The 27,952-nt window shown below is 40.3% G+C and overlaps 1 protein-coding gene across 2 annotated transcripts in view; it reads right to left on the bottom strand.

Annotated features, from left to right (window-relative positions):
* Positions 1-27,952, bottom strand: part of LOC133535271 (chemokine-like protein TAFA-1) — a 450,393-nt gene that overhangs the window by 274,838 nt on the left and 147,603 nt on the right. The gene's annotated exons all lie outside the window — the stretch shown is intronic.

The following is a 27,952-nucleotide window of genomic DNA, read 5'->3' as shown; positions in this document are numbered from 1 at the left end:
TGTAGCACCGCATGTGAGTCAGGTTTAATACAGCACAGGCAGGACTGCGGGTTAATCTATATTTAACCCGATGTCGCCTCCACTTAATGCTGAAAAATGTCGATACAGATCACTTGTACCTACACTTGTCCTTCAAGAAAGTTGTTTGCTTCAATAAAAAGGTGTAGTTCCATGCCATGAGACTAATGTAATTATTGTCGGATGTAATTATTTCCCTCCTGTTGGAAAAGACTAACCCATCATGTTGATAGTCGGTCTAGTTCCCAAAGGGGGATTCTCCTCGACTGAATATCCACATTCTATCGGTAAAGTCCTCCATTGAAACGATTGAACATTTATTTTCCTCTGAGCCCAAGCAAAGTTTTCTTCACCAGCCTTTTCAAAACAAAGCACTTTTTTTTCCGCCCTCGTCTGTGTATGACTCATTGAAGTTTTGTTCAAGTATCCCAAAATCCACCAACTGGTCGACAAAAGTGGAATAACGCTACATTTTTTCCTACTTAATCTAGTAGTTTTGGGACAGTGCATTTGGGGATTTATTCTAAGGATTATTCAAGCTTCCTAATAAATGTAACGCAATAGATGAAAGCAAACCGAAGGCTGCTGATGATCTGAGAGCAAAGATACTGCAGACATGCTTCTGCTCCTATCAATGCACGGCCAACAGGATTAGTTAAAGTAATGATAAACGAGTAAAGTCAAAGACTTTTTCAGAATACAGAGGGCAGATTAAAATAGAGGTGGATTAAAAAAAAAGAGTTTAAGAAACATTTCCTTTTAGTCAGAGTCATGGGCTGTTCTTTAAGTTTAAGTTTGAGTTCATTCACAATTTCCAGTTTCTCTTTTCAACATGTTCGAAAAGAAGTAGGAAGAAGCATAGTTTATTTAATCCATAACCCATTTCTTTTACATAACAGTTGCTGAAACTTTTGCTCACTTCCTGTTCTCAATTTATTCACAATATACTCCATCCATCCATTTTCTACCCCTTATTCCGTTTGGGGACACGGGGGGTGCTGGTGCCTATCTCAGCTACAATCGGGCGGAAGGCAGAGTGCACCCTGGACAAATCGCCATCTCATCACAGCGCATTAAAGGAGTCATATTATTTTTTTTCTAAATTGAATGTGGTCTACATAATATCTAATGGTGGTTATTTGGTCAAAATGTTGCATATATAATGTTTTACAGATAATTTTCAAGCCGCTTTCTGACAGTCGCTTCCAGATGCGCCGTTTGGTGGGCGGTCTTATTTATGTCGCTCACGTCTTCTCCTCATCATCTTTGTTGTAGCGGTGTAGCGTGCAAGGACGAGATTGGAAGAAGTGTCAAAAGATGGAGCTAACTGTTTTAATGACGTTCAGACTTTACTTCAATCAATAATGGAGCGGCATCTACTCATCTGGAAACAACTGCACCGGTGTGTCCCGTGAAAAAACGTCCCACCGGAACTCTAATAGCTAAAGTTCCTTGGGTGAATAATGTAAACTCACTACACTGGTATGTTTTAGCGCTTTCATGGCGAGTTTACTAACAGATATAAGTAAGAACTTTACACTACTTTATATTAAAAATGGCACAAAAACATTTACTACTAAAACACGTTGATATATTTTTGAGTGCCGTGTTTAATGTTCTATATTTTCAATGGAACATTGAAAATATTGGTGTTGTTTACTTGAGACTTATCTGTTATGTTTGACTGTCATTTACTGGTCACATTTATCATTACCTCATCCATCCATCCATTTCCTACCGCTTATTCCCTTTTGGGGTCGCGGGGGGCGCTGGTGCCTATCTCAGCTACAATCGGGCGGAAGGTGGGGTGCACCCTGGACAAGTCGCCACCCCATCACAGATATACTCCATAAGTAATCGCAAAAAAAATAAATAAATAAAAGTGGCATCAAGCACATATTTTCAGGACCATAGGGCGCATCGGATTATAAGGCACACTGCTGATGAATAATCAATTTTTGATCTTTTTCCATGTATTAGGCTCACCGGACTATAGAGCGCATTAAAGGAGTCATATTATATTTTTTTCTAAATTGAAATGGTGTCTACATAACATGTAATGGTGGTTATTTTGTCAAAATTTTCCATATATAATGTTTTACAGATAATTTTCAAGCCGCTTTCTGACAGTCGCTTCCGGATGCGCTGTTTTGTGGGCGGTCTTATTTACGTCGCTTGCGTCTTCTCCTCAACATCTTTGTTGTAGCGGTGTAGTGTGCAAGGACGAGATTGGAAGAAGTGTCAAAAGATGGAGCTAACTGTTTTAATGACGTTCAGACTTTACTTCAATCAATAATGGTGCAGCATCTACTCATCTGGAAACAACTGCACCGTTGTCTCCCGTGAAAAAACGTCCCACCGGAACTCTGATAGCTAAAGGTCCTTGGGTAAATAATGTAAACTCACTACACTGGTATGTTTTAGCGCTCTCATGGCGAGTTTACTAAAAAATATAAGTAAGAACTTTACACTACTTTATATTAGAAATGGCACAAAAACATTTACTACTAAAACATGTTGATAGATTTTTGAGCGCCGTGTGTAATGTTCTATATTTTCAATGGAACATTGAAAATGTTGGTGTTGTTTACTTGAGACGTATCTCTTATAATTGACTGTCAATTAATGGACACACTTATCATTACCACACGTACCAAATAAAATAGTGTACTGCAGGGAATTCTGGGTATTTTTCTGTTGTGTTTATGTTGTGTTGCAGTGCAACTATTCTACCAAAATGTGTTTGTTATTGTTGTTTCGTGTGGTTTCACAATATGGCACATGTTTATGACAATGTAGGCGTTGTTTATATAACCACCCTTATTGTGAAATGTATGGCTGTTGACTAAGGATGCCCTTTATTGAAATATATTAGGGGTATGGCGTAGTGGGTAGAGCGGCCGTGACATAAACCTGAGGGTTGCAGGTTTGTTACCCACCTCTTGACATCCAAATCACTGCCGTTGTGTCCTTGGGCAGGACACTTTACCCTTGCCCCCGGTGCAACTCACACAGGTGAATGAATGATGACTGAATTATAGGTGGTAGTCAAAGGGGCCGTAGGCGCAAACTGGCAGCCTTGCTTCCGTCAGTCTACCCCAGGGCAGCTGTGGCTACAAATGTAGCTTACCACCCCCAGGTGTGAATGAATGATAAGTTTCCACTTCTCTGTGAGCGCTTTGAGTATCCAATAATAGAAATGCGCAATATAAAATCTAATCCATTATTATTATTGTTATCAACATCAATTGTATCATTTAAATTGCCCATTGATCATACAGATTGTCAGCTTTGCTTGATATCTTCAACCTAAAACCATGTTCACCCCGTCCAATGCTACAAAACCATTGAGGTGGGTAAGCTCAATCAAATGTATTCCTTACATAAGGTGCACCGGGTTAGTGGGCCTTATAGTCCGGAAAATACGGTACATAGATGTCAAACTAACTTGCTATATCATAGGAAGATGACAAAGCTGGCACAGGTGCCTCTGACACACTGTGCTTCCGAAGGCGGGCACAGGATTACCTTAAACAAGTGCCAGTGTTGTTCAACTCTTTAATCTGCGAGTAAACACAATCAATTTAGTCTGAAAACGGAAGAGGAATGTGAGCGCTCTTCCCGCAGAGTGTTAGTCAGCTCTTAGTGCTTCAACACAGGCTGAGGATCAGCTGAATAATCAAACGGGGACACAGTAAAAAAAAGAAAACAACAGTGAATAAAGCCCTTCATACACAAAAACCTGTAATTATTTTTTTTCCATGTATCATTGCTCACTGACAATTATTTACTTAATTAGATTGAAAGTCGAATATTGGGTATCAGTGAGTAACAATGCTACTATAAAGATGTTTGTATAAAAAATATACACACATATACGGAAGGTGTACCGAATTGAATGATTGATTGATTTATTAGTAGATTGCACAGTACATTACATATTCCGTACAATTGACCACTAAATGGTAACACCCGAATACATTTTTCAACTTGTTTAAGTCGGGGTCATGCTTGCCGACCCTCTCGGATTTTCCGGGAGACTCACGGAATTTAGCGCCTCTCCCGAAAACCTCCCAGAAGAAATTTTCTCCCCAAAATCTCCCGAAATTCAGCTGGAACTGGAGGCCACGCCCCCCCCTCCAGTTCAAACATGCACAGTTCGAAGCTTGAAAAGGAGGATTGCAGGCGGATCTGACGGCATTTAAAGTCATTTTTAAAAACGACTGCTAATCCTCCTATTTTTCGGACGGACGACGGCGGAGAATTAAAGTAGGAACACTCCGGAAGCAGAAGTTCATTAAGAGGGGCGGACTCACCGGCTCTCAGCCATGTTTCCGTCACACAGAGGAAGTCAAGTCCGCGGGAGGTGAAGAAATCCTTCAGGATAAACGTTTTGTTTGTCAAAGATCTTGCGTTCACAAGACAGAACCTGGCGGGGGCCAGCAGGTCCAAGGGCGCAGCTAATCCAGGTGGGTCCCGACACACAGCCCGCAAGTGGCGGGGGAGAGGAGCCACGAGGCGGGAAAGGAAGTCCGGAATCCGGCCAGGTGAAAAAGCTGACTGGGATGTCGAAAAACCAACGTCGAAGTTGATCATATCAGTGGGAGAGGGGCAAAGATCCAACAGTGTTTGGCGGTCATACACGAGCAGCGAGCTGACAAAGACGAAAATAGACGCAAACAACACAAAAACAAACAGAGCTGACAGCGAGAGACGGCCGCCATCTTCTGGAAACTCATAAGTGACGTTACTCAAATTGTGAAAGGTAAGTGTTGTTGTTTTTTGTTTTTTTTAGTAACAGTACAGTTACTAGAATAACTGTGTTTTTATTACTGTGTATTTGATAGGTGTCGTCTGAAATTCAACTATTTATTTTATTTATATATATAATAAAATAAATATATATAGCTACAATTCACTGAAAGTTAAGTATTTCATACATATATAACTGTAAATATATATATATATATATATATATATATATATATATATATATATATATATATATGAAATATATATTAAATACTTGAGTTGGTGAATTGGCTGTAAATATACACCCCTTCCCTCTTAACCCCGCCCCCCGCCACAACCACACCCACACCCCCAAACCACGCCTCCACCCCACCCCGACCATGCCCCTCACCCCCTACCTCCCGAAATCGGAGATCTCAAGGTTGCCAAGTATGGTCGGGGTCAACGTAAATCAATTCATGTTAACAAATGGCAAAGGTGCTGATGTAACCAGACTGGAAACCTACCAACATATACAGATTTGGAAAAGTGCTAAAGTAATGTGGTAGTCTGACATTTTAGTTTTTAACCGCAGAGACAGTCTGCATAAAGCTGAAATGCTATACTTCACCTCCAAATATGCTGATTCAGCAACCTGCAACAAGTGCTAGAAAATCATATTGTCTACATAATTTCTTTTAAGTACAGTAACTACGTTTTGTTCAAATATTACACATGCATTTCTTGTAGGATTAACTAGCAAACACTGTTGTTATGGTCGTGTAATGTCGGCAGAATTATGGAATGTATGAACTTTAAGTAGTAGAAAAATATATATGTATATATTTGTGTAGAAATCTTGTGCTGTTGCTGGTTTTGCTTTGATAATTTGGTAACACTTTAGAATGGGGAACATATTCTAAGTAACAAAGACTTAATTTAGAGTTATTTGGACACTAGGTGAACATATAAGGGTTAGGTTTAGGGTTACTAATAAGCAATAATTCTGAGGTTATTGAGGGAACCCTAACCCTAACCCTAACCTTATTGAGGGAAGACTCTTAGTTCATAGCTTACTGGTTGTATAATGAAGCCATGCAGAATAAGACATTAAGTACTTACCGTATTTTTCGGATTATAAATCGCTCCGGCGTATATGTCGCACCGGCCGAAAATGCATAATAAAGAAGGAAAAAAACATATACACGTCACCCTAGAGTATAAGTCGCATTTTGGGGGGAAATTTATTTACCAAGAATAGACATTTGAAAGGCAATTTAAAATAAATAAAGAATAGTGAACAACAGGCTGAATAAGTGTACGTTATATGACGCATAAATAACCAACTGAGAAGGTGCCTGGTATGTTAACCTAACATATTATGGTAAGAGTCATTCAAATAACTATAACATATAGAACATGCTATACGTTTACCAAACAATCTGTCACTCCTAATCGATAAATACGATGAAATCTTTTTCCTCGATGTGGCTTCTAAACAACTCTGCCAACTCCAAAGGTATGCGCCGCATCCTCTTGTCATTTTCTGTTGCATATTTCACTAAAACCAGCTTGTAATCTGCAGTACATGATTTCCTTTTCGCTCCAATTTTTGGTCAGCCCTTCTCAGTATTTATACGTTACCGCCAACGATGAAATGATCCATTTTAATAGCTACGGCAGTAGCATTAGCCGTTAGTAGTCCATGACCCTCCGCCGCCGAATTCCTATTGGTTGACTTGTATGTGACGATTGCTGACGTGTGTGTGACGATTGCTGACATTTTCTTCGTCTCTTCCGCGAATGAGATAAATAATATTATTTGATATTTTACGGTAGTGTGTTAATAATTTCACACATAAGTCGCTCCGGAGTATATGTTGCACCCAACTATGAAAAAAACTGCGACTTATAGTCCGAAAAATACGGTAATAATGACTAATTAAGAGCCCATATGTTACTAATTTGCATATTCATAAGCAATTAATTAATGGGGAATATGTTCCCTATACTAAAGTGTTAACGATAATTCTTATATATATTATATATAGATGTGTTGTGTATCTTATTTCATACCGTTGGATTACTAAATGGTCATTTCATGTATACTATTTTATGTTTTTTGATATTTTTTAATTAATCAATCCAACAAAATAATGCAAAATCATAAAATTTCAATTCCAACACCCAAACATGGCCCAGCAACATTCAGAATAGCAGTCAACAGGGCAATTTAGAGGACACACAAACATGACACAAAACAATCTTAAAGCAGTCAAACAAAAATTGATCATATCAACAACAGTATCAATATTATTATGAATTCCAGCATATTTAATGTAAATTATTAAAATGACTGAATTACTGTTATAAGAAATTAAAAGGCATTGTTTTTGTTTTGCTTATTTCAAATGGTAAATGGGTTGTACTCGTATAGCGCTTTTCTACCTTCAAGGTACTCAAAGCGCTTTGACACTACTTCCATATTCACCCATTCACACACACATTCATACACTGATGGAGGGAGCTGCCATGCAAGGGGCTAACCAGCACCCATCAGGAGCAAGGCTGAAGTGTCTTGCTCAAGGACACAACGGACTTGACGAGGTTGGTACTTGGTGGGGATTGAACCAGGAACCCTCGGGTTGCGCACGGCAACTCCTCCACCGCGCCATGCCGTCCCCAGTGTTGGTTTGGTCACTGTTTAAGCACAGGTTTCAAAATGACCAATTTGGCACCACTGTGGGATAATTTGTAAATCAGGGGTCACCAACCTTTTTGAAACCAAGAGCTACTTCTTGGGTACTGATTAATGCGGATGGCTACCAGTTTGATACACACTTAAATAAATTGCTAAAAATAGCCAAATTGCTCAATGTACCTTTAATAAATAAATCTATCCATCTATATATATATATATATATATATATATATATATATATATATATATATATATATATATATATATATATATAAAAAATGGGTATTTCTGTCTGTCATTCCGTCATACTTTATTTTTCCTTTTACGGAAGGTTTTTTTGTAGAGAATAAATGATGAAAAAAACACTTAATGGAACGGTTTAAAAGAGGAGAAAACATGAAAATTAAATTTTGAAACATAGTTTATCTTTAATTTCGACTCTTTCAAATTCAAAATTCAACTGAAAAAAAAATGAAGAGAAAAACTAGCTAATTCGATTTTTTTTTTTTTTTATTTAAAAAATAATTTATGGAACATCATTAGTAATTTTTCCTGATTAAGATTAATTTTAGAATTTTGATAACATGTTTTAAATAGGTTAAAATCCAGTTTGAAATAAGATTATACAGATTTTCTAGAATAGCCAGAATATTTTCTTTGAATTTTATTCATAATAAGTTTGAAGAAATATTTCACAAATATTCTTTGTCGAAAAAACAGAAGCTACAATTTAAAATTAAATTAAAATGTATTTAATATTCTTTACAATAATAAAAATAAAAAAAATATTTGAACATTGATTTAAATTGTCAGGAAATTAGAGGAATGAATTTAAAAGGTAAAAAGATACGTGTTTAAAAATCCTAAAATCATTTTTAAGGTTGTATTTTTTCTCTAAAATTGTCTTTCTGAAAGTTATAAGAAGCAAAATGAAGACATCCATCCATCCATTTTCTACCGCTTATTCCATTTTGGGGTCGCGGGGAGCGCTGGCGCCTAACGCAGCTACAATCGGGCGGAAGGTGGGCTACACCCTGGACAAGTCGCCACCTCATCGCAGGACCAACACAGATAGACAGACAACATTCACACACTAGGGCCAATTTAGTGTTGCCAATCAACCTATCCCCAGGTGCATGAAAAAATAAATGAATTTATTTAAACAAGTGAAGACCCGATCCATCCATCCATTTTCTACCATTTATTCCCTTTCGGGGTCGCGGGGGGCGCTGGCGCCTATCTCAGCTACAATCAGGCGGAAGGCAGGGTACACCCTGGACAAGTCGCCACCTCATCGCAGGGCCAACACAGATAGACAGACAACATTCACACACACATTCACACACTAGGGCCAATTTAGTGTTGCCAATCAACCTATCCCCAGGTGCATGAAAAAATAAATGAATTTATTTAAACAAGTGAAGACCAATTCTTTAAAATATTTTCTTGGATTTTCAAATTCTATTTGAGTTTTGTCTCTCTTAGAATTAAAAATGTTGAGTAAAGAAAGACCAGCTTGCTCGTAAATAAACAACATTTAAAAAATAGAAGCAGCTCACTGGTAAGTGCTGCTATTTGAGCTATTTTTAGAACAGGCCAGCGGGCGACTCATCTGGTCTTTACGGGCTGCCTGGTGCCCGCGGGCACCGCGTTGGTGACCCCAGATGTAAATGATACCCAATCCAACATATGGCTTTTCTTATTCTCAACAACTGATGAAAAGCCATTTGTATTCAGTGGCTTTTATATAATGCTCTTTATAATAACAATGTAAAGGGTCAGTGCCCACTACCAAACACAAAAAATGTGTTTCTGCTGTTTTATATGGCGGAAAAAATAACTTGATCACCCACACATTTGCAAGCAGCGTGCTTCATTACACACTGTTCTTGCTCAGGCTCCTTGTGCGAGTGGAAAGCCAGAGCGATAGAAATGTAAAACAATCCCCACATCTACATAGGCAGACCATATTAGGGGGTGCAATCCAACTTGAAGAGTAACGCTAATTAAAGCTGACTGACATCACGAGAAATTAATGTTACACATCAACCGAGGGAGGGGGGTATCTCATTTACTCTCTGTTTATAGAGGTGATGGTGACTTGGCAAGTTGGAGGAAATGCAAGGATTCATTAGCAACATTAGCAATCGGCATGCCAGTGGCCTCAGCGGATTAATTAGTGCAGAGATATCAAGACCATCAGACCATCTTTGGCCACATTTTTAATGAGCCAGTAGAGCTGTATATTTCATCATCATATCATTTGTATTGCAGTGTCAGCTAAGGCAACACATATAGAAAATCACTTTTTATTTTGAGTTAATTAACTGTATTTGTTACTGTAGATGCAGTAAGTGTGTAGGTTTTGTGGAATGTGTGATGGTGTGCAATATAGTTCAAATCAAGCACTGTTTGGCCTTGATGTATGCACATTTCAATAAGCATGTTTGAATGCAACAAAGCGAACTGCTTTAGATTAAAATAGAATATAATACCAGACTACTCAGGACCTTTGTACTGCCTCACAATACGAAGGTCCTGAGTAGTCTGGGGTTCAATCCTGGGCTCGGGATCTTTCTGTGTGGAGTTTGCATGTTTTCCCCGTGAATGCCCGGGTACTCCAGCTTCCTCCCACTTCCAAAGAAATACACCTGGGAATAGGTTGATTGGCAACACTAAATTGGCCCTAGTGTGTGAATGTGAATGTGAATGTTGTCTCTGTATCTGTGTTGGCCCTGCGATTAGGTGGCGACTTGTCCAGGGTGTAGCCCGCCTTCCGCCCGATTGAAGCTGAGAGAGGCAACAGCGACCCCAAAGGGAATAAGCGGTAGAAAATGGATAGATGGATGGATAAGAAAATTCAGTGGCAGGCCGTAACTTTCCCACCTAGGCCTTCAGTGATGTCCGACTTCAATGATTACCTCTCCAAAAAACATAATTTATGTCACCACATGACCATTGCTGGAGAAATACTATTTTCAAACACTGTGTGATAAAGTCTGATGTGCCGTGGGAGATGATCTAATTTCACCTATTTGGGTTAAAAATATTTTTTGCAAACCAGTAATTATAGTCTGAAAAGGATGTGTTGGGGTCGGTGCTTTCTCGAGCTTGGCAGAGTAACCATGTAATACTAATTGCTTTGTAGATGTCAAAAACAGCGTGAGGCGGTGTGCAGGTAAAAAGGTGTCTAATGCTACAGCCAAAAATAAGCAAAGGGTGAGTGTCCTTACGAAAAGGCATTGAAGCTTAGGGAAGGGCATGTAGAACAAAACTTAAACTGAACTGGCTACAAAGTCAACAAAAACAGAATGCTGGACGACAGCAAAGACTTACTGTGGAGCAAAGACAATGTACATCCGAACATGACATGACAATCAACAATGTTCCCACAAAGAAGGATACAAACAACTGAAATATTCTTGATTGCTAAAATAAAGTAGATGGGGGAAATATCGCTCAAATAAAGACATGAAACTGCTACAGGAAAATACCAAAAAAGAGAAAAAGCCACCGAAATAGGAGCGCAAGACAAGAACTAAAACACTACACACAGGAAAACCGCCATTAAACTTAAAATAAGTCAGGGCGTTATGTGTCTGGTGGTGATAGTACACCTACTTATGAGACAAGAGCTATTAGTCAATCAAACAAAGTTTACTTATATAGCCCTAAATCATTAGTGTCTCAAAGGGCTGCACAAGCCACAACAACATTCTCGGCTCATATCCCACATCTATATTGATGCATGGTTGGTTATGCTTTAATGTCATGACCAACAATTGCGACAACCACTTTATTGTGATTTAGGGCTATATAAATAATCATTGATTGATTGATTGATTGATTGATACTGTCAACTGAGTTTTGTTTTTCAATGATTTCTGCCTGTGGTGTGCCTCTGCATTTTTTCAAAGCAAAAAATGTGCTTTGGCTCCAAAAAGTTTGAAAAATACTACTATACAGGAACACATTTGCGCCCTACTTGTGAAGCTTGTGCGGCATAGCGATGCCGGATTTGTTCCTTAAGGGATGCGTCGGGCAAGAACACAGCTTGAGGTAAGAAATAAAGATTTATTTAACTCAAAACAGGCTGAGAACAAAAACACTGGTGCTAACAGAAAGGCAAACAAATGGCGCTAGCATGGAAGCTAGGAATATGAACATAAAAACTAAACTTGGCACAAAGGCACAAAAAGGGAAAACAAAAGGATTAGCATGAGAGCTAGCAATAAACAAAATTGCAGCGCTAGAGCTAGCAAGTATGAACAATGAAAGCAAGTCTTCAAGCGTTGCATGTGCGCAAATTAAGAGTCCGACAATGACTGAACAGAAAGGGCTGGCTTATATAAGAATGGTGATTAGTAAAACAGGTGTACTGGAACCGAGAGTAGCAGGTGGAAATAATAGGTAACCATGGTGACAGAGTAAACAGGAAATAAGGAGGTCAAACTACCGAAATTCCATTCCATTCCATTTTCTACCACTTATTCCCTTTCGGGGTTGCGGGGGGCGCTGGCGCCTATCTCAGCTACAATCGGGCGGAAGGCGGGGTACACCCTGGACAAGTCGCCACCTCATCGCAGGGCCAACACAGATAGACAGACAACATTCACACTCACATTCACACACTAGGGCCAATTTAGTGTTGCCAAAATGTGATATAAAAAATGGAACAAAAAACTCAATCTGGAACGATCCGAGCAGCGGATCACAACAGAAATTTAGGTAAAGGTGGCCGCATAGGAGGTTGCGGTTTGACAGGTTGGAGAACCGGTAAAGGTGGCCTACATGAAGGTTGCGGCTTGGCTGAGCACAGCTGTGCTACCTCCATAGCAAAGTTACCAGCACAAGCCCCCCCACTCAAGACGCGGATCCCAGACGCGCTCCCTGTGGTGTGAGATTGTCTCTAAGGGTGGGCAGAATAAACAAAACCGCAGCGCGAGAGCTAGTGAGTATGAACAATGAAAGCAAGTCTTCAACCGTTGCATGTGAGCAAATTAGAGTCCGACAATGACTGAACAGAAAGGGCTGGCTTATGTAATGATGGTGATTAGTAAAACAGGTGTGCCGGAACTGAGAGTAGCATGTGGAAAAAATATGTAACCATGGTGACCGACTACACAGGAAATAAGGAGGTCAAACTACCCAAATGTGATATAAAAAATGGAACAAAACAACAATCTGGAACGATCCGAGTAGCGGATCGCAACACTACTGGACATTGAAACGCATCAACAGTGTACAAAACAGGTTATTTTCTGGCGCATTTAAAAATCAATTAAAACGGATCAGCAATTAAAACATATCGTATGTGGAACTATCAAAATTAAAATTGCGAAAAATAAAATATTTTTACTTAAAATTCGTAAATCTTATTTGACGCCTTATAAGCCAGGGGTACCCCTCATAGTCGGCTTATTCGAGTGGAAATGGCAGGCATTTCCCCATTTCATTGCCAGAACAGCTGAGCTAGTTTCCGGGGTTGGCCGACATTATCTCAGAAGATGTAGTTTCTCTTTAAATATCCTTCCTGAAAATAGCCTTGAAAATACATATCTGCCACCTAATCAACGTTTTGTTCTCCTTCTCTGCTATCTCGGTATGGCTTCAGCGCAACACTTGAAACTTGTGAAATGAGTATCCAATCACAGTCTCATTAACATCAGGCTACCTAGTTAGGCTGCTGTCAACAACTTGTTAGCTGATTGGCTATCACAACTGTCTATCAACTATATTTGTTCTCAAATTCATCCGCTGACGGTCCCGATGAGTATCCAATCACAGGACGCGTAAATGTCACGTTCAACGTAAGGCCATCTAGAAGGCATTATTGAAAACAACTCGTGATCTGATTGGCTATCCAACTGTCGATCAACAGTGCATGGATGCCCGCATTGTTGATTCTGAAGGCCTTGGGCAGATTTTGTACAGCATGGCAACATAAGCTCGCTGAATTCTGATTGGATACAAACTAAAACTAAAAACAATAGCACTGGAACGAACATAATATGATATGAAGAGAATATGACTACTTTTAGATACACTATATTCTCACCTGCCTTGACTCACATATGAACTTGAAGTGCCATCCCATTCCTAACCCATAGGGTTCAATATGATGTCGGTCCACATTTTGAAGCTATTACAGCTTCAACTCTTCTGGCAAGGCTCTCCACAAGTTTGGGGAGTGTGTTTTATAGGAATTTTCGACCATTCTTCCACAAGCGTATCGGAGAGGTCACACACTGATGTTGGTCGAGAAGGCCTGGCTCTAAGTCTCTGTTCTAATTCATCCCAAAAGTGTTCTATCGGGTTCAGGTCAGGTCAGGTTCATCCACACCAGACTCTGTCATCCATATCTTTAAGAACCTTACTTTGTGCACTGGTGCACAGTCATGTTGGACGAGGAAGGCTTCAACTCTTCTGGCAAGGCTGTCCACAAGTTTGCGGAGTGTGTTTTATAGGAATTTTCGACCATTCTTCCAAAAGCGCATCGGAGAGGTAACACACTGATGTTGGTCGAGAAGGCCTGGCTCTCAGAACACCTTTGGGATGAATTAGAACGGAGACTATAGGGTTTAGGTCAGGTCATTTTCATCCCCATCAGACTCTGTCATCCATGTCTTTATGGACCTTGTTTTGTGAACTGGTGCACAGTCATGTTGGAAGAGGAAGGGGCTTGCTCCAAACTGTTCCCACAAGGTTGGGAGCATGGAATTGTCCAAATTGTTTTGGTATCCTGGAGCATTCAAAGTTCCTTTCACTGGAACTAAGGGGCCAACCCCAACTCCTGAAAAACAACCCCAGAACATAATTCCTCCACCTCCATCATTTGGATGGGTGGTCAAATACGTTTGGCAATATACTGTAGTAAATAAAATAATAACTTTATCTTAAATTTTGATCATGATTTCTGGTTATCTTAGGACAGCAGAGAATGCCTTGCTGGCCCTGACTGCACACCATTGATACAATTAGACAAACAGAATGAAAATCCGGATGTTGCTCAACTGAACATTATTATTGTAATTAAAAAAGCGACTGGACTTGTGATGGACCCCTGGAGGACACCGCCGTTAAAAGGTGCTATGTAAAGAAAAAAATATGTTGTCACCACGGTTTGCCTACAACATCCGTGGCATGTTTTTTTTAGTATAGCGGCTGGTAAAAGACGAGGGCAGGGACTTGTATCTCTCTGTTTGTTGTGTAGCTGTCACTGTATTGTTTGGTAATATGTTGTTTTTCCAAGCTATCTAGTGCAGGGTGGAGCGGAGGCAACAGGGGTAAGAAATGGGAGCGGTAGGCGGGATGAAAGCTGGTGGGACCATTTATCATTCTGTTTTGCCTTTGTCGCGTCAAAACCCAAAGGCCGTTCATCTCCTCTTCACAGAGCAGTGGTAAGAAAGAGTAAACAGTCAAGCCATTCTAACATCTGTATTTCGCACAGGCGGGCTGGGGTTTTGAACATTTCCCCCACAGCCCTTGACACAGCAAGCTGCCTGCCTCCTTACTTTGGCACTTAGTAAGCACAAACACACCCGGAGAGGCACTCCAGGAGCTTTCACATGCCTCAGCAGAGATGCAGATAAACAGTTGAATCAAGGAGGAGCCGACGAGATGAAATTTAACAACAATCCGACACAGTAGCAGAGAACGAGGTTGTTTTTCTATTCATTGCTCCGTGCTCATTAAATATCGCCAACAGAGGGCGCTGTCTCTCGAAGTGTAGTATGGACATTTTAGAATTAAGATCGGAGCTTACCTACATAGTTAACGTACCAAGTACCAATGATTGTCACACACACACTAGGTGTGGTGAAATGTATCCTCTGCATTTGACCCATCCCCTTGTTCACCCCCTGGGAAGTGATGGGAGCAGTGAGCAGCAGCTGTGGCCACGCCCGGGAATCATTTTGGTGATTCAACCCCCAATTCCAACCCTTGATGCTGAGTGCCAAGCAGTAGTCTTTATGGGTCTTTGGTATGACTCGGCCAGGGTTTGAACTCACGACCTACCGATTTCAGAATCGACGCTCTAACCACAAGGCCACTGAGCAAGTTCCCCAGAGTAAAGCAGCTGAACTGTGGAGGAAAGGACCAAATATCCAGCTTGTCAGTATTTGTCTTTTAGGCTTTTACACATTGTATTTATAACAAAACAATTGTAACCCTTAAAAAGTGTGGTGGAAAATCTATAGTTAAGTCATCATTTGCAAGCTTTCTCATAGTTACATGGGTAATGGGTCCAATTTGTGTAGTCTTTGGTATGACTAGGCTGGGGTTTGAACTCACGACCTACCGATCTCAGGGCAGACACTCTAACCACAAGGGCACTGCGCAAGTTCTCCAGAATAAAGCGGCTGAACTATAGGGGAAAGGACCAAATATCCAGTTTCTCAGTATTTGTCTTTTAACCCTTAAAACGTGTGGTGGAAAATCTATAGTTAAGTCATCACTCGCGAGCTACTTTGTTGTTACATAGGTACTGCGTCCCACTTTAGTAATCTTTGGTATGACTCCGCTGGGTTTTGATCTCACGACCTACTGATCGCAGGGTGGACACTCTAACCACAAGGCCACTGAGCAGGTTTTCCAGAGTAAAGCAGCTGAACTGTAGGGGAAAGGACCAAATATCCACATTCTCAGTATTTGTCTTTAAGGCTTTTACACATTTTTTTATTTTTTATTTATTATTATTACTTTTTTTATCAATCCAACAAACCACTACACAGCAATACTATAACAATGCAATCAAATTCCAAAACCAAACCTGACCCAGCAACACTCAGAACTGCAATAAACAGAGCAATTGAGAGGAGACAAACACGATACAGAACAAACCAAAAGTATTGAAACAAAATGAATATTATCAACAACAGTATCAATATTAATTATAATTTCAGCATAGCAGTGATTAGAAATCCCTCATTGACATTATCATTAGACATTCATAAAAATAATAAAAAAGAACAATAGTGTCACAGTGGCTTACACTTGCATCGCATCTCATAAGCTTGACAACACACTGTGTCCAATGTTTTCACAAAGATAAAATAAGTCATATTTTTGGTTCGTTTAATCGTTAAAACAAATTTACATTATTGCAATCAGTTGATAAAACATTGTCCTTTACAACTATAAATGCTTTTTTTTTTTTTTAAATCTACTACTCTGCTAGCATGTCAGCAGACTGGGGTAGATCCTGCTAAAATCCTATGTATTGAATGAATACAGAATCGTTTTGAATCGGAAAAATATCGTTTTTGAATCGAGAATCGAAAAAAAAACGATATATTATCAAATCGTGACCCCAAGAATCGATATTGAATCGAATTGGGGGACACCCAAAGATTCACAGCCCTAATGTTCACTATTTTATTTCAGGACAAACTTACAATAAGAAACATTAGTTTAATGTACCATAATATTTTTTGTTAAAATAAAGCCAATAATGCAATTTTTGGGGTCTTCTTTATTTAAAATAGTACTAAAAAGTACCAGTACCAAAGTATTGTAATCGGGACAACACTAGTGCTACTATTGCCATCACACCCTTGATATGTTGTCTTTAATAGAATCGTGACTAACGTCGTACCCTACTTAACATTTAACTTGAGTTTTTAATGTTTTGAGACCACCTCTGTCATCACCAGGCCCTAAAAGTGTTTTTTTTTTCTGCTTCCTTTTTAATGTTTTATACTTTCCTGGCTGCATGCAGACAACACTTTTCACTGCCTCAAGCAGTTTGGCGGGAGTTTGTCTTCATTCGGCAAAAATGAATACATAATGTGTTGAATTCATTTTTTTTTTTTTTGCAAACAGCGCATGAATTATTCATGCATTTGTAAGTTAGAGTATGCCTTCACTCACTAACAACAGAAGACAGCCGCCCACTGTGGTTTGTAACAATCGCTGACATATGTTTTCTTGAAATATTCGTATCATGTTCATAATTTCGGACTTTTAATCAAAACGGGATGTGCTGGTTTTTGCAGTTAAACTTGAGGTAAAAAACTAAATTGTTATTTTCGGTGTGCTTTGTAATGAAGTCAGGCAAATTGAACAGATTTCTTGGTGAAGTTCATCTTTCGGTGCCCTCACATGACTCGGCCCCGCAACACACAAACAAACAAAGTGTGTTTTTGCAGGATGAGGATATGATGGCAATGGCATTAGTGTCGATGAAAAGAAATATGGAAAGCGGTGCCTAAATTTAGCATCCCTGTGAGCATTGGATCGAGGGTGGCCGTGCTTAAAACTCGTGTTGCATTCAGTGTGCAGTGGGATGAAACACATGCAATGTTGTTCGACAACCATGGAAATCTACAATTTCAGGATTTGCTTTCGTCACCTGAAGAATCAAACAGAGATGGCTCAGTGTGAATTGAACGAAAACAAAAGCGGGGTTATGAAGCATGCAGCACTTTGCATTTCGATAAGAGTTTTTCGGTATAGGGAGTGACGTTGAATTGCTTCCCCCACTAGGCGGTTGTGTCATGAAAATGACTTCAAATAAATCCTGCATATCTTCAGATTGGTGTTTATCACGGAGGAAATGCTAATGAATACATCTAATTTGATGTGGATTTCACTGCTTGACTAATAACTTGTTATGCAAAGTACGTCTCATGTGTAATTAAATTCCTTCATAAAGCGTGTGTGTGCTTAGAACTTGCCAAGTCAAGCCGACAAAGGGAACTTGGAGCTACAGTATGTACACATCACCACGTATGATATTTGCAAGCATCATTGAAATATGCCTGCTAACCTGTGAATAACAATCCGGTTTTATTCTCAGTACGTGCTTTAAGGCACTATGTGATTGTGTTGGACACTGTTCTGTCCAATATATTGCCTTTTATATTCTTGTTGGCAAAAAAAAACAAAATATTATTTCAGAACTAGTCAGTTTATTGTTGTCTAAATTGCATGAGACAGAATGAAGCAGAATAACAAGATTAATATAATTTTTTCGATGCACGACACCGGTGATTCTCAGACTTTGACCACCCGTCAGATCGGTAAAGGGGATCTCCTCATTAGCTACAAACCCCGTTTCCATATGAGTTGGGAAATTGTGTAAGATGTAAATATAAACGGAATACAACGATTTGCAAATCATTTTCAACCCATATTCAGTTGAATATGCTACAAAGACAACATATTTGATGTTCAAACTGATAAACATTTTTTTTTTTGCAAATAATCATTAACTTTAGAATTTGATGCCAGCAACATGTGAGAAAGAAGTTGGGGAAAGGTGGCAATAAATACTGATAAAGTTGAGAAATTCTTATCAAATACTTATTTGGAACATCCCACAGGTGTGCAGGCTAATTGGGAACAGGTGGGTGCCATGATTGGGTTTAAAAGCAGCTTCCATGAAATGCTAAGTATTTCACAAACAAGGATGGGGCGAGGGTCACCACTTTGTAAGCAAATTGTCGAACAGTTTTAGAACAACATTTCTCAATGAGTTATTGCAATTAATTTAGGGATTCTACCATATAGGTCCGTAAAAATCATCAAAAGGTTCAGAGAATCTGGAGAAATCACTGCACGTAAGCCATGATATTACGGACCGTTGACCCCTCAGCCGGTATTGCATCAAAAACAGACATACGTGTGTAAAGAATATCACCACATGGGCTCAGGAACACTTTATAAAACCACTGTCAGTAACTACAGTTGGTTGCTACATCTGTAAGTGAAAGTTAAAACTCTGCTATGCAAAGCAAAACCCATTTATGAACAACACCAAGGAGCGCCGCTGGCTTCGCTGGGCCCGAGTTCATCTAAGATGGGCTGATGCAAAGTGGAAAGGTGTTCTGTGGTCTAAGGAGTCCACATTTCAAATTATATTTGGAAACTGTGGACGTGGTGTCCTCCGGAACAAAGAGGAAAATAACCATCCTGATTGTTATAGGCGCGAAGTTCAAAAGCCAGCATCTGTGATGGTATGGGGGTGTATTAGTACCCAAGGCATGGGTAACTTACACATCTGTGAAGGCACCATTAATGCTGAATGGTCCATACAGGTTTTGGAGCAACATATGTTGTCATCCAAGCAACGTTATCATGGACGCCCCTGCTTATTTCAGCAAGACAATACCAAGGCACGTGTTTCAACAGCAAGGTTTCGTAATAAAAGAGTGCGGGTACTTTCCTGGCCCGTCTGCAGTCCAGACCTGTCTCCCATCGAACATGTGTGGCGTATTATGAAGCGTAAAATACGACAGCTTGAACGAATGAAGCTCTACATAAAACAAGAATGGGAAAAAATTCCACTTTCAAAGCTTCAACAATTAGTTTCCTCAGTTCCCGTACGTTTATTGAGTGTTGTTGAAAGAAAAGGTGATGTAACACGGTGGTGAACATGCCCTTTCCCAACTACTTTGGCACGCGTTGCAACCATGAAATTCTAAATTAATTATTATTTGCAAAAAAAAAAAGTATGAGTTTGAACAACAAATATGTTGTCTTTGTAGTGCATTCAATTGAATATGGGTTGAAAAAGATTTGAAAATCATTGTATTCTGTTTATATTTACATCTAACACAATATGTTTACGTGTGTATATGTATATATATATATATATATATATATATATATATATATATATATATATATATATATATATATATATATATATATATATATATATATATATATATATATAAACACTAAATTGGCCCTAGTGTGTGAATGTGAGTGTGAAAGTTGTCTGTCTATCTGTGTTGGCCCTGCGATGAGGTGGCGACCTGTCCAGGGTGTACCCCGCCTTCCGCCCGATTGTAGCTGAGATAGGCGCGAGCGCCCCCCGCGACCCCAAAAGCGAATAAGCGGTAGAAATGGATGGATGGATATATATATATATATATATATATATATATATATATATATATATATATATATATATATATATATATGTATATATATGTATATATATATATATATATATATATATATATATATATATATATATATATATATATATATAACCCTGTGTAATTGTATGGTGGCCAACAATATTAAATATATGTGTTAAATAAAACCTCTGCCTTCTTTTTAATGAATACTGGGGCCTAGTATGCTACTGTATTTCAATGTTGGTCATTATGGTGGTACTTGGAGAACCACATTTTATTCTGAGGTGGTACTTAGTGAAAACACGTTTGAGAACACCTGCTTTATATTATAACACTGAAAGAAATTGATTATTATAAGATTGCCTGTAAAACCAAAAGAGAGAGAGAGGTTACTGTAGCCTGATTCTAACATTGGCAAGTAGAGTAGCTTTGTGGCTGCACAGCATGTTTGTGTTGAGACAAATTACAGTGTAAACTCTGCAGGTACACTGTTGGCGAGTCCACCTCTGATTAGCTCAGTGGGTGTAAAATGACTGTGAGGGAGAACAATGAAGAGTGAAGTGGAAAATAACAATGGAGAAGAAAGTGGGACTGGCTTGACTATTCACATTAAACTGCCTACATGGTTCAAGTCACACAATTCTGACTTTATTTCCCCCTATGTTGCCTAAATTGTCAATGTTGAATCAGGGCTTGACCATATGTAGAGAACTATCACACATAAATCAACTAACTGAAACTACTGCATAAATGAGCAGGATGTCATCAAACCCAAACATACTGTATGCTTGTGACAACCAGCATCCAATAGACATTAAATGTTTATCTATTTCTTTCGTCAGAGTTACACATTTCAAAAACAAAAAAATGGCTGTTGTTATGCAAAACACAAATGTCAGCTGTAGAGGATGCTGGTTCTCCAAATATACTCAAAAGACCCACCTTGTGGTAGATCAAAGCAGAAGATTGGTGGTGTATACGGTACAAGGCCGCCCCTCCTTATACGCAGACCACGCACTGTCCGTGGGGCCAAAAAGAATATAATGGCAAATTGCCCTCGATAGTCTCATTTCAGCATTATTGCTGGGCTGGTAAACAGTAAGAAGTAGTGTGCAAAGTTTTGTTTTAATATGTTAAATGCTGCAAACAAAATTCTGAACCATTACTGAAAAATATCTCTGTCAATAATTCATTTCAGTACAAAACATACATCAAATGTATTTCAAGTTTGATTGGAAAGCATAACATTACAAGCCTACTGAAATGAGATTTTCTTATTCTAACGGGGATAGCAGGTCCATTCTATGTGTCATACTTGATCATTTTGCCATATTGCCATATTTTTGCTGAAAGGATTTACTAAAGAACATCGACGATAAAGTTTGCAACTTTTGGTCGCTAATAAAAAAGCCTTGCCTGTACCGGAAGTAGCAGACGATATGCGCGTGACGTCAAGGGTTGTAGGGCTCCTCACATCCTCACATTGTTTACAATCATAGCCACCAGCACCAAGTGCAAATCGGACCGAGAAAGTGACAAGTTCCCCATTAATTTGAGCGAGGATGAAAGATTCGTGGATGAGGAAAGTTAGAGTGAAACACAAACAAAAAAAAAGGCGACGGCTCCAGGCGTCGGCAGTGTGAGTGATTCAGATGTGTTATTAGACACATTTACTAGGATAATTCTACAAAATCCCTTATCTGCTTATTGTTTTATTAGTGATTTAGTGAGATTATAAAGTCATATCTGAAAGTCGGAGGGCTGCAGTTAACGCCAGTGTCTCTGAGAGGAACCAAGATCACAGCTGTCTTTTTGACAGCTACAGGAGGAGGTCGCATAATCCACTCAAGTCTCCGGTAAGAGCCGACTTAATATCACAATTTTCCTATCCAAAAACTTGCTGGTTGACGTAGAGAAACATGTTCGCTTGACCGCTCTGTGTTAAATTAGGGGTCAAATTACAGCTCAAAGAGGCAAAAATGACATTTTTTAGGAAACTTTGCGCAGAGGTTCTTTGAAGGCGCGTTAATTAAAAATGAATTTTTTGGGGAAAATTTTGTTTTGAAGGGTTTTTTGCCAACTTCCTGTTGATTTCTGCTGAAAGAAGTGAGTGTATGAAATCTAGGTCTAAGTCAGACCTACATAGAAGTTTTTGTTTCATGTCTGTGCAACATTCCTAACGGAAGTTACAAGCAGTTTTGTCCGTGTTTTTTCCTAGGGGGTGCTAGAGCGCAATTTTGATTTTTGGGGTTTGGTGTTTTTATAAGATGGGAAGGTTTGCCATACCGATGTGTGTGTAAAATTTGGTTAGTTTTGAAGCCTTTAAGGGGGTCAAATTACAGCGCGAAGGTGCGGAATAATAATAATAATAATAATAATAATAATAAAGCATAACATTTTGGAAATACAATAGGGTCCTCTGTCCCAAAGGGACATCGGTCCCTAATAATAATGGATTAGATTTCATCTCGTGCTTTGCTATTTTTCACCACTCCGCCCTCAGCTAGCTAGCTGCTAAGCTAACGAGGCTAGCGGAGAAAGGCAGCGCCGGTCTGAAGGAAGCTTCTCCCCCGCCACCGTGACCATCACTTCCCGAAGACAGCTGGCACCCCACTCGGCGACGGAAAGTTTCTGTGAGTATGGCTTCCTGCGCTTCGTGCACTTTACTCATGGATAGGTTGGCTTTGCTAGAGAGCCGTGTCCGCCAGTTAGAGCAGTGTAATTTCGTAACTTTAGATGTTGCGGACACATCTGCTAGCGCTAGCTGTAGCGAGCTAACTAGCCCAGCTTGTAGCAGCCCTAATCGGCCTACAAGCTACGGTGTACCGGTTGAGACGCATAACAGATTTAGCCCTTTAGCTAGTCCTACACCCCAGTCTACCGGGCACCACACTTTAGTCATAGGGGACTCCATCACCCGAAACATAAAGCTTAGCAAACCAGCCACAATTAAGTGTATTCCCGGGGGCAGAGCACCTGACATTGAAGCTAATCTTAGGGAGCTAACTCGCAACAGGTCTAATAAACACGTACGGCAGGCTAACCGCACCACTAGTTATGCGAATATAGTAATACACGTTGGCTCCAATGACGTTAGGATGAGACAATCAGAGATTACAAAGAGAAACATAGCCAGGGCTTGTAATCTCGCCAGAAAGATGTCCAGGCATCGAGTAATTGTCTCTGGCCCCCTGCCTGGGAGAGGCAATGATGAGAGATATAGCAGATTAGTCTCTCTTAACAGGTGGCTGGATAGCTTCTGCAGACAACAGGGATTTACGTTTATTGATAATTGGCCCTCTTTCTGGGGAAAACCTGGCTTGCTGAGGAGAGACGGCCTTCACCCTAACCAGGAAGGCGCTATCCTCTTGTCTCGGAACATAGACTTCGCATTGAGCCACATTTGACTAACTGCACTAGAGCAAGCCCGGTCACAGGCAATTACAGAGCCTGCTAGCCTGGGTATGGAGTCAGTTAAGTTAGAACTAGCCAGCGCCAGGCTGGATGATCCCTGTACACATAGCAATTTTCGTAGAATAATACACAACTCACAAAATGTTTTTTCTACTGTGTCTATGACTACGTCAGAGTTAGACATGCGCTCTACTGAGGTGGCAAATTATGATGCGTTCAGTTTATCGCAGCGCCAAGTAGACAATCTGAAAATTCCCGTCATATCAATTCCTAGATATGGTCGTAATTATTTTAAGTACACTGCGCATAATAAACGTAACATTATTAATATTGCTACGACGGATAATTTCATCAACAACTCCTTAACACAGCCCACTACCTATAATATGGGCTTTCTAAACATCAGATCTTTGTCTCCCAAAACGTTATTAGTCAATGAGGTCATTAGAGACAACAACCTTAACGTCATCGGTCTTAGCGAAACCTGGCTTAAACCAGACGAGTTTTTTGCGATAAATGAGGCATCCCCTCCTAACTATACGAATGCGCATATTGCCCGTCACCTCAAAAGGGGAGGGGGTGTCGCACTAATATACAACGAAAACTTTAACTTTAGTCCTAACTTAAATAATAAATATAAATCGTTTGAGGTGCTTTCTATGAAGTCTGCCACACCTCTGCCTCTGTGCCTGGCCGTTATCTACCGCCCCCCAGGGCCCTATTCGGACTTTATTAGTGAATTCTCAGAGTTTGTTGCTGATCTAGTGACGCACGCCGATAATATAATTATAATGGGGGACTTTAATATCCATATGAATACCCCATTGGACCCACCGTGCGTGGCGCTCCAGACTATAATTGATAGCTGTGGTCTTACACAAATAATAAATGAACCGACGCATCGCAGCGGCAATACGATAGACCTAGTGCTTGTCAGAGGTATCACCGTCTCCAAAGTTATGATACTCCCGTATACTAAAGTAATGTCCGATCATTACCTTATAAAATTCGAAGTTCAGACTCATGTTCGGCAAGCTAATAAGAATAATAACTGCTATAGCAGCCGCAACATTAATGCTGCCACAACGACGACTCTTGCGGACCTACTGCCCTCGGTAATGGCACCGTTCCCAAAGTATGTGGGCTCTATTGATAACCTCACTAACAACTTTAACAACGCCCTGCGCGAAACCATTGATAGTATAGCACCGCTGAAGTTAAAAAAGGCTCCAAATAGGCGTACGCCATGGTTTACTGAAGAAACTAGAGCTCAGAAATTATTATGTAGAAAGCTGGAACGCAAATGGCGCACGACTAAACTTGAGGTGCACCATCAAGCATGGAGTGATAGTTTAATAACTTATAAACGCATGCTTACCTTAGCTAAAACTAATTATTACTCAAATCTCATCCGCATTAATAAAAACGATCTAAAATTTTTGTTTAGTACTGTAGCATCGCTAACCCAACAAGGGACTCCTTCCAGTAGCTCCACCCATTCGGCAGATGACTTTATGAAGTTCTTTAATAAGAAAATTGAACTTATTAGAAAGGAGATTAAAGACAATGCGTCCCAGCTACAACGGGGTTATAGTAACACAGATACGATTGTATATACGGCGGATACTGCAAATATCCAAAATAGTTTCTCTCGTTTTGATGAAATAACATTAGAAGGATTGTTACAACGTGTAAATGGAATAAAACAAACAACATGTTTACTTGACCCACTTCCTGGGAAACTTATCAAGGAGCTTTTTGTATTATTAGGTCCATCAGTGCTAAATATTATAAACTTATCACTTTCCTCGGGCACTGTTCCCGTTGCATTCAAAAAAGCGGTTATTCATCCTCTCCTTAAAAGACCTAACCTCGATCCTGACCTCATGGTAAACTACCGACCGGTGTCTCACCTTCCCTTTATTTCGAAAATCCTCGAAAAAATTGTTGCGGAGCAGCTAAATGAGCACTTAGCGTTTAACAATCTATGTGAAACCTTTCAATCCGGTTTCAGGGCAAATCACTCGACTGAGACAGCCCTCGCAAAATTGACTAATGATCTATTGCTAACGATGGACTCTGATGCGTCATCTATGTTGCTGCTCCTCGATCTTAGCGCTGCTTTCGATACCGTCGATCATAATATTTTATTAGAGCGTATCAAAATACGAATTGGTATGTCGGACTCAGCCCTGTCATGGTTTAACTCTTATCTTACTGATAGGATGCAGTGCGTCTCCTATAACAGTGTGACCTCGGACTATGTTAAGGTAACGTGTGGAGTTCCCCAGGGTTCGGTCCTTGGCCCTGTACTCTTCAGCATCTACATGCTGCCGCTAGGTGACGTCATACGCAAATACGGTATTAGCTTTCACTGTTATGCTGATGACACCCAACTTTACATGCCCCTAAAGCTGACCAACATGCCGGACTGTAGTCAGTTGGAAGCGTGTCTTAATGAAATTAAACAATGGATGTCCGCTAACTTTTTGCAACTTAATGCCAAAAAAACGGAAATGCTGATTATCGGTCCTGCTAGACACCGACCTCTATTTAATAATACAACTTTAACATTTGACAACCAAATAATAAAACAAGGTGACTCTGTAAAAAATCTGGGTATTATCTTCGACCCAACTCTCTCCTTTGAGTCACACATTAAAAGCGTTACTAAAACGGCCTTCTTTCATCTCCGTAATATCGCTAAAATTCGCTCCATTGTGTCCACTAAAGACGCCGAGATCATTATCCATGCGTTTGTTACGTCTCGTCTCGATTACTGTAACGTATTATTTTCGGGTCTCCCCATGTCTAGCATTAAAAGATTACAGTTGGTACAAAATGCGGCTGCTAGACTTTTGACAAGAACAAGAAAGTTTGATCATATTACGCCTGTACTGGCTCACCTGCACTGGCTTCCTGTGCACTTAAGATGTGACTTTAAGGTTTTATTACTTACGTATAAAATACTACACGGTCTAGCTCCAGCCTATCTTGCCGATTGTATTGTACCGTATGTCCCGGCAAGAAATCTGCGTTCAAAAGACTCCGGCTTATTAGTGATTCCTAGAGCTCAAAAAAAGTCTGCGGGCTATAGAGCGTTTTCCGTTCGGGCTCCAGTACTCTGGAATGCCCTCCCGGTAACAGTTCGAGATGCTACCTCAGTAGAAGCATTTAAGTCTCATCTTAAAACTCATTTGTATACTCTAGCCTTTAAATAGACCTCCTTTTTAGACCAGTTGATCTGCCGCTTCTTTTCTTTCTCCTATGTCCCCCCCTCCCTTGTGGAGGGGGTCCGGTCCGATGACCATGGATGAAGTACTGACTGTCCAGAGTCGAGACCCAGGATGGACCGCTCGTCGGGACCCAGGATGGACCGCTCGCCTGTATCGGTTGGGGACATCTCTACGCTGCTGATCCGCTTCAGATGGTTTCCTGTGGACGGGACTCTCGCTGCTGTCTTGGAGCCACTATGGATTGAACTTTCACAGTATCATGTTGGACCCGCTCGACATCCATTGCTTTCGGTCCCCTAGAGGGGGGGGGTTGCCCACATCTGAGGTCCTCTCCAAGGTTTCTCATAGTCAGCATTGTCGCTGGCGTCCCACTGAATGTGAATTCTCCCTGCCCACTGGGTGTGAGTTTTCCTTGCCCTTTTGTGGGTTCTTCCGAGGATGTTGTAGTCGTAATGATTTGTGCAGTCCTTTGAGACATTTGTGATTTGGGGCTATATAAATAAACATTGATTGATTGATTGATAGATACTCAAAGCACTCACAGAGAAGTGAGAACCAATCATTCATTCAAATTTGTAGCCACAGCTGCCCTGGGGTAGACTGACGGAATCGAAGCTGCCAGGTTGCGCTTACGGCCCGTCCGACCTCCACCTATCCCCCTTGTGGAGAGTGTCCGGTCCGATCCGGTGGCCATGGATGACGTACTGGCTGTCCGGAGTCGGGACCCAGGATGTACCGCTCGTCCAGAGTTGGGACCCAGGATGGACCGCTTGCCTGTGTATCGGCTTGGGACATCCCTGCGCTGTTGATCCGCCTCCGCTTGGGATGGTTTCCTGCTGGCTCCGCTGTGAACGGGACTCTCGCTGCTATGTTGGATCCGCTTTGGACTGGACTTTCGCGGCTGTGTTTGATCCATTATGGATTGAACTTTCACAGTATCATGTTAGACCCGCTCGACATTCATTGCTTTCGTCCTCTCC

This window comes from Nerophis ophidion, linkage group LG16 (assembly GCF_033978795.1).
Source record: "Nerophis ophidion isolate RoL-2023_Sa linkage group LG16, RoL_Noph_v1.0, whole genome shotgun sequence".
Taxonomy (NCBI): domain Eukaryota; kingdom Metazoa; phylum Chordata; class Actinopteri; order Syngnathiformes; family Syngnathidae; genus Nerophis; species Nerophis ophidion.
The sequence above is the reverse complement of the archived record's forward strand: the minus strand, read 5'-3'. Positions and strand labels throughout refer to the sequence as shown.